The following is an 8,465-nucleotide window of genomic DNA, read 5'->3' on the forward strand; positions in this document are numbered from 1 at the left end:
AACATTTGCCTTATGGCAGGAGGTGAATGAGATTGTGATTCTAAAGAGGTATGGAATTATATTTTTTATGAAGAATTAGATGATTCTTTTAATGAATTAGTTATTGAATATAAACAATTAAAAATAAAAAATAATATATTAGAAAAAGAGCATAAAAATATAGATATGCATTTTAATGATTTAAAAAATGAATGTGATGATTTGAAAAATAAAAATAGTTCTTTACTTGTTTGTAAACTTGAAAGAGAAAATTTTCTATTAAAACCAATAATAGATTTATGCATGAAATCACATGTTTATTATAAATCTCCAACAAGTACAACATAAAATAAAAATTCTTTTCATATGCCACAAGGACATCATGCTAAGACATATGCAAATACTAATATTTCATGTAATTATTGTGGTAGAAAAGGTCATATCTCATTTGATTGCTATGCTCGTAAATTATAAAATGCTAAACAACCATCTTTTGTATTGGTTCCAAAAAATACAAGAACTTCAACTACCATACATAATAGATATCATACCTCATTTAAAATGTGGACCCAAAAATGTTTGGGTTCTAAAAGTTAACATTTGATTTTCTTTTGTAGGAATGCCTTCAAAGTAAAATAAATGAAGGAATGTGGTACTTGCGTAGTGATTGTTCAAGACATATAACGGGTGATAAAGAAAAATTCTCTACTTTAGAACCAAGTGATGGAGGATATGTCACATATGGAGATAATACAAATGGAATTATTACTGGCATTGGATCCATATGCAAGAACTCTATTACTTTAGAAAAAGACTTATTTGTTTCTGTATTAAAACATAACTTAATATCAATTAGCCAATTATACGATAAAGGTTTAAATGTTTCTTTTTTTGCTTCACATTTCATTATTAGAAATAATGAAACTATTTTGCTTATAGGAAATAAACATAAAAATAGTTTTTTAATTGATTTAGAGAATATAAATGATGTTAATTTGAATTTAATTTGCATGAAATCAACAAAAGATGATGCTTGGTTGTAACATAGAAGGCTATGCCAAGCTAATATCCACACTTTAAATAAAATTTTTAAACTTAATTTAGTAGTTGGTTTGTCAAAAATTAATTTTCATTTTGATTCTATATGTGATGCATGTATTCATGGTAAACACATAAAAGGTTCATTCAAGAGTAAAATATAGTTTCTATGATTAGATCTTTAGAATTATTACACTTGGACTTAATTGGGCCAATTAACACAGCTAGTTTAGTTAGTAAAAATTATGGATTTGTTATTGTAGATGATTATTAAAGATATACTTTGGTATTACCTTTAGCTAATAAAAATAATACATTTGATTATTTTAGAAAATTTGCTAAGTATATTTAAATAGAACAAGGTTATTTGATTCATACAATTCAAACAAATCATGGTGGATCATATGAAAATAAATCATTTCAAAATTATTATGATGAAAATGGAATTAGAAATAACTTTTTAGCTCCTAGGACTCCTCAACAAAATGGTTTAGTTGAAAGAAATAATCGTACTTTGGTAGACTTCCAAAGTATTTTTGGGTAGAAGCAATAAGCACTGCATATTATATTTCAAATAGAATTTATTTAAGACCAATTCTTAAAAAGACTCCTTATGAAATATTTTTTAGAAAGAAACCTAAGATTAAACATTTACATATTTTTGGATGTAAGTATTTTATTTTAAATAATGTTAAGAAAGAAACTTTAGGTAATTTGATAGTAAGTATGATGATTGTATATTCTTAGGATATTTAATTTTTGGAAAATCTTTTAGAGTTTTTAATAAGAGAAAATTAATTTTTGAAGAATTTGTTCATGTAATTTTTGATGAAAATCCTATAGATTTAATAAGAAATGATTTGAATGATGATAATATTGAAAATATAAAGAAAATAAATTTCGAAGAAAAGGAGGATGATTCATTGCCTAAAGAATGGAGATAAAATCCAAATCATCCAAAAGAGTTAATAATTGGTGATCCTTTCGAAGAAATTAAGGATAGGACAAACCTTAGGGATGAGGTAGAACTTTTGCATTCCTATCCGAAATTGAACCTAAAAATATAGATGAAGCTTTATAAGATAATTTTTGGATAATTGTTATGGAACAGGAACTTAACCAATTTATAAGAAATGATGTTTCGGAGTTAGTTGCAAGACCTCAAGATCAAAATATAAAAATAAGATAGATGACTCAGGAAGTATTATTAGAAATAAAGCTAGATTACTTGAACAAGGGTACACATAAATAGAATGAATAGACTTTAAAGAATCTTTTGCACCCATAGCAAGACTAGAAACCATTAGATTACTTACAGCTTTGCTTATTTTAAGGACTTTAAAATTTTTCAAATGAATGTCGAAAGTACATTTTTGAAGGGGTATATTAATCAAGATATATTTGTAGACAACCATTAGGTTTTGAAAACATTAATTTTCCTAATAATGTATATAAATTAAATAAAGCTTTATATGGTTTAAAATAGGATCCATGTGCTTGGTATGATAGGTTAGGTATTTTTTTAATTTAACATAATTTTAAAAAAAGTAAGGTAGATACAACTCTTTTTATCAAAAATATTTAAGATGATTTAATAATTATACAGATTTATGTTAATGATATATTATTTTGAAGTACAAATAAAAGTTTATATCATGAGTTTTCTTCATTAATGTCAAAGGAATTTTAAATGAGTATGATGGGAGAAGTCACATTTTTCTTAGGACTTCAAGTAAAACAACTAGAGTCTGGCACATTCATATGTCAAACCAAGTACATAAACAAATTATTAGTAAAGTTTGATATGAAGAGATTCAAATTGAGTAAAACTCCTATAAGCCCATCAACTAGACTTGATTTAGATTAATCAGGAAAACCAATAGTTTAAAAAATTTATAGGAGTATGATAGGTTCACTTTTGTAACTTACTGCTAGTTGGCCTGATATTATATTTGTGTATATTTATGTGTAAGATTTCATGCTAATGCTAAGAAATCACACTTAATTGCAGTTAAGAAAATATTTTGCTATTTAATTCGAACTCATAAGTTAGGCTTATGTTATCCAGAAAATTTATTATTATGTAATTTACTTGCATATTCTGATGGAGATTATGTTGGTTGTAAGGTTGATAGAAAAAGTACATTTTGAACCTATCAATATTTAGGATCATCACTTATTTCTGGGTCTTCTAGAAAACAAAATTCAATCATTTTATCCACTACTGAAGCTGGGTATATAGCCGCTAGTAGTTGTGCTGCTCAAGTTTTATGTCTAAAGCAACAAATAGAAGATTTTAGAATTAAGATTAAAAATATTCCCATTAAATGTGATAATACAAGTGCTATAAGTTTAACAAAAAATCTTCTACAACATTCATGAACTAAACACATAGAGATTAGACACCATTTTATTAGAGATCATATTAATAAAGATGATGTGAATATAGATTTTATGAACATAGATTCTCAAATAGCTGATATCTTTATTAAACCTTTAGCTGAAGGGAGAATTTACATGTTAAGGTATATGCTTGGCAAGTTAGATCCTAACATTTAAATTTCTTTTTATATTTTTAATTTTTCTTTTGATATTGTCAAAGAGGGAGAAGAATTACATATGTTGGTAATAATTCATTTTACATGCATATATTTAGGTGGAGAATTATTTTGATTAGAAAATTAGCATTCAACAATATTTCTCAATTATCATATATATTTTTTCTAATGTTTACAATTTATGATAAAAGGTCAATTTACACCTTTGTTATAACTATACACAAAATAAGTTTGTCGTCATAAAAAAGAGGGAGATTATTAATATTATCTACCTCATGACCTATTTTAGTGATTTTGATGATAATAAATATATGCTTAGATGTTCTAATTTGTATGCTAAGTATTTCAAGTATAATGATGTGCATAGTAATTACTTATGAAATTTATATTATACAACTCAAGTTCAATCAAATGTTGATATTCAGATGGACCAAGATGGACAACCTGAAGGAGTTTATATTATCGTAGGAGTATATCATGAAAGTGCTCAGATGACACTAGAAAGTGCTCTGATACCATTTGAAAGTTCGTTAGGGATGTTAGGCCCTATAGAACTGGCCCAATGCTAATTAAAAGATAGAGGTGAATTGGAAAACTTTAAAACCAAAGATAAAACTCCAACCAAAATCACCACAAACAAAGTGCGGAAGAAAACTAAATGCGGAAGTATTTATAGTGGTTCGGTCAAACCTTGACCTACGTCAACTCCTAGGAGGCACCCTCCAAGTATTGCACTAACTAAGTGTCTCTCCTTTAGCCCCCACAGCTAGGCGGAGGAGCCCTTACAAAATCACTTCCACCTTCCCCGGTGCGGCGGAGTCGCCGGGTCCTTTGACACCAAAGAGATCTTCTTCTTTGGTGAACTTACCTCGAGACAAGCCTTGAATTCGATGGTACTAAGGTGCGAGTTCGTCGGAGCAACCGTGTGGAATCCCCTCCACACTCTCTTGAGTTCCTCTCCCTCACAGGATCTTCTTCCTCTCAAACTCCACCCTTTCCTCTCTCCCTTTTAAGCTCTCTCTTCATGTTTCCACCACAAGAATGAATCCATAATGGCTGCCAAAGACACTTACAAAGTGACTTGACATAGCTTAAATAGCATACCTAAAAATGAGCTCATTAATGCAAGTTGCCGACGTTATCGTCCAGGACGATAGGTATATCGTCCTGGCCGATCAGTACAAATTCAGCTATCAGCCCGGGACGATTTGGGACGATCAGAAGAAAATTGGTTACATCGTCCTGGCCGATATCAAGATCGTCCAAGCTGATTAGTTTAAAACTGATTTCAATCATCCTGATCATCGCCCTGAATTCAAGCTATCCGATGTAGATCATCCAGGACATCATCCCGGCCGATCAGGCTATCATCCTGGCCGATGTGATTGTATCAATCAACCATTAATGCTTTCCAAAGATACCAGATCAATTTAGGCATAATTGAGTTAGATCGGCCTGGACGATATAAATATCATCCTGGTTGATTTCCTAAAACAAAGAATTCTTAAACTGATTATGGCGGTTGATTCTTTCTTAATTAAGAATATCATCCTGGCCGATACAAGTATCGTCCATGCTGATATTAATGATGGCTGCCTTAATGAGGATGCCCTAATTAGGGTTTCTGATTTTTGACATATCGTCCAGGATGATATAAATATCGTCCCGGCCGATATTACCAAAAATAAAAATCTTATAGGGAACAACAGGAAATCTTCCAAGTTATAAATCAACAGATCCCACACCAAATACAACAGACTCAAGAAAGGAAAAAGATTACAAACTGACACAGACCTAATCTACCCAATCTTGAGCTGGTTTCAAATTGCAGTCTAATCGTGTGGACCTGAAACGTTAGCACAAAAGGCGTTAGCACAAAAGGCAATCGTATTTGCAATCATCAAAATCATAAACCATGATCTGCAACAAATGAACCTCTATCAAAAATTCTTAATCAAGGTATTTGCATTTATCATATGGATAGGATTTTTTTTTGTGGTTTACCCTTATATAAAAGAATGAGTTTATCTTCTCTCATATTTCAAAGATAATCTCACAACTGAGAAATTATTTAAAAGATTTAAAAAGGATACAAGCATGCAAAACACAAAATGAGCCTATAATTGAAAAAAATGCACAATGATCTCCAAATAATTGTAAGATGTATGAAGTGCATCAAAAATTAAAAGATAGGCAATGTGCGCCAAAAGCTTTCCTTTCTTTTAAATCCTTAAAATGTTTAAAGACTCCTTGTGCTGATTAATATCTTCTACACTTGAATTTGAATATCATGATTTCTAATTGATTACTTTACAATATTATTCTACTAGATATTTTTATAAAATGATGTTTAAAAAGATAACCTTTCTTGTCTAATTTATTTTCTAATCTAAATTTTTGTTTAGAAATAATTTTAACCTTTAAGGAGTGAGCTAGGGTTAACGAAATCAAATTTTCTAACCTTTCTAAATTTCATCGTTATTAATTCATTTCTTACTGGTTTTTACATCAAATAATAAGGTAAATTTATCATTCACTAGAGCAAATCATTTTAAAAAAGCCCGGATTTTAGTTTTAAAACTATTCAATCATACTGATCATCGCCTGAATTGAGATGTCCGATGTAGATCATCCAGGACATCATCCCGGCCAATCAGGCGATTGTCTCAGCCAATGTGATCATATCAATAAACAATTAATGCTTTCAAAATATACCAGATCAATTTAGGCATAATTGAGTTAGATCGGCCTGGACAATATAAATATCGTCTTGGCGATTTCCTAAAACAAAGAATTTCAAACTGATTTATGGTGATTGATTCTTTCTGAATTAAGACTATCGTCTTGGCCGATACATGTATCGTCCAGGCGATATCAATGACGGCTGCCTTAATGAGGATGCCTTTAATTTGGGTATCGATTTTTAACATATCGTCCAGGAGATATAATATGCGTCCCGGTCAATATTACCAAAAATAAAATCTTATAGGGAACAACAGGAAATCATCCTAGTTACAAATCAACAGATCCCACACCAAATACAACAGACTCAAGAAAGGAAAAAGATTACAAACTGACACAGACCTAAGTCTACCCAATCTTGAGCTGGTTCCAAATTGCAAGTCTGATCGTGTGGACCTAAAACGTTAGCACAAAAGGCAATCGTGAGAGAAATAAGTAATGTTGCTATCATCAAAATCATAAACCATGATCCGCAACATATCAAATGGTTCATTAATATTTACTTGCAAGATTTGATATGCTCACAATCTAATATATATATTAATTATATATAATCTGATATAGAGATCTATAAGATTTCTTTATTAAATAAATTTATAACATATTGATGATATAATTATATCAAATATGAAAGTTAATAATTAAGAAAATAAATGTAATAACTTATTATGGTAAAGCTTTATTATTTATTCATTTTAAATTAACTTGTTTTCACCTCAATTTATTAATTTATAATTAATTTTTATAAATACATCAGATTATTATATTAATATTCAAATATATCTTTAAATATTTTAAAAATGTGCATAAGGTGTTATTTACTACATATGATATTTATTTTGACAAAGCAACGTGGTTAATTTATTGCATTCAACTTTTTTTTTGGTAGATAGAAATTGATAGGTTATACGACTCAATTAGATTTTATTTTAAATTATAATGAATTTTCAAACATAATCTAATTTTAATATAATTTGTTGGGTCGTCTTTTTTGCCTTATTTTGGATGTATACGAAGACTTTTTGACTTTCCCATATGGCTAGTCATTTTATAGCCATTTGAATCTTATTTCTATTTAATACAAATGAATGTTTGATCAAAATTAATATTATTAGTTAATAAATTAATATTTGATCAATAGTTTTTATTCAAATTTGACTTTACTTACCCTTTCTCTTAAATACCTCTCTTCCTTTTCATGTAAGGGCTACACAAAAAAGGAAATCTCCAGCAATTTCTTCCATTCTTCCTTTCCTTCTTTTCATGCTAAATTTTAAGAGGATAAACTTTGATTTTATTCTGAGAGCTCTTTTTTATTTGAGAGATCTAATTCTTGGTTGGAAAGCCTCAACACACCAAATCGAGTAACATCTCTTGGAGTTTTTGAGTTTGCTTTCCTTCACTAAATTTTTACATGTTATTCTTTTAGCTCTCACCTTATATTTCTTTCTTGAATATATTTTATTATTTTATGAAATACTTGTTGAGAATTTTATATTAGTTTTTCTATAATACATCTTTTAAATCCATAAAGTTAGCAAAGCAGTAACTTAGTTTCTTTAAATGTGGCATAGATTTACATTGAAAATCTTATTATTTTTTATTTAAGGAGTTAAGTTTAAATCAGCAATAATATATTTTTATTTAAAATATTATTTTTATTTTAAATAAAATATAAATCTATCTTAATGTGAGCAAATTTAATATTCTATTTGTAATTAGTGACGTGATTAAAATCAATTTGTAAGATCATCTCAAATATTGTGGAAATTTTATTGCAAGATAATTTGAGCTTGTATTATTAATATCAAATTGTATATTGTATTTTCTTGATCTAAGTCATTTAGCTTAGTGCAGTTTAAATTGTAATTAAATTAGGTTGCCCTAACCTCTGTAGGGGAGTACTTAAGTTGTAAAGAACTTCTTTTGTTTAAAGAAGTGTGGTTTACGAAGCAAACCTGGGATTAGTGAATTCTAGCCTGAGAGTTGACTAGTGTAAACGTAGGTCGGACTGGAATTCAGGCCAAACAGTATAAAAATATTATGTCTCCTATTTTCATTTCCTGCATCTATTTTTCTTTTTCTTCTCAAAATAGCTTTAAATTCATTTTAGTTTCCTTCTTTTAATAAAAATTAAAAAAAAAACCA

The sequence above is a fragment of the Dendrobium catenatum genome, unplaced genomic scaffold (genome assembly GCF_001605985.2).
Source record: "Dendrobium catenatum unplaced genomic scaffold, ASM160598v2 fragScaff_scaffold_1554, whole genome shotgun sequence".
Lineage (NCBI taxonomy): Eukaryota > Viridiplantae > Streptophyta > Magnoliopsida > Asparagales > Orchidaceae > Dendrobium > Dendrobium catenatum.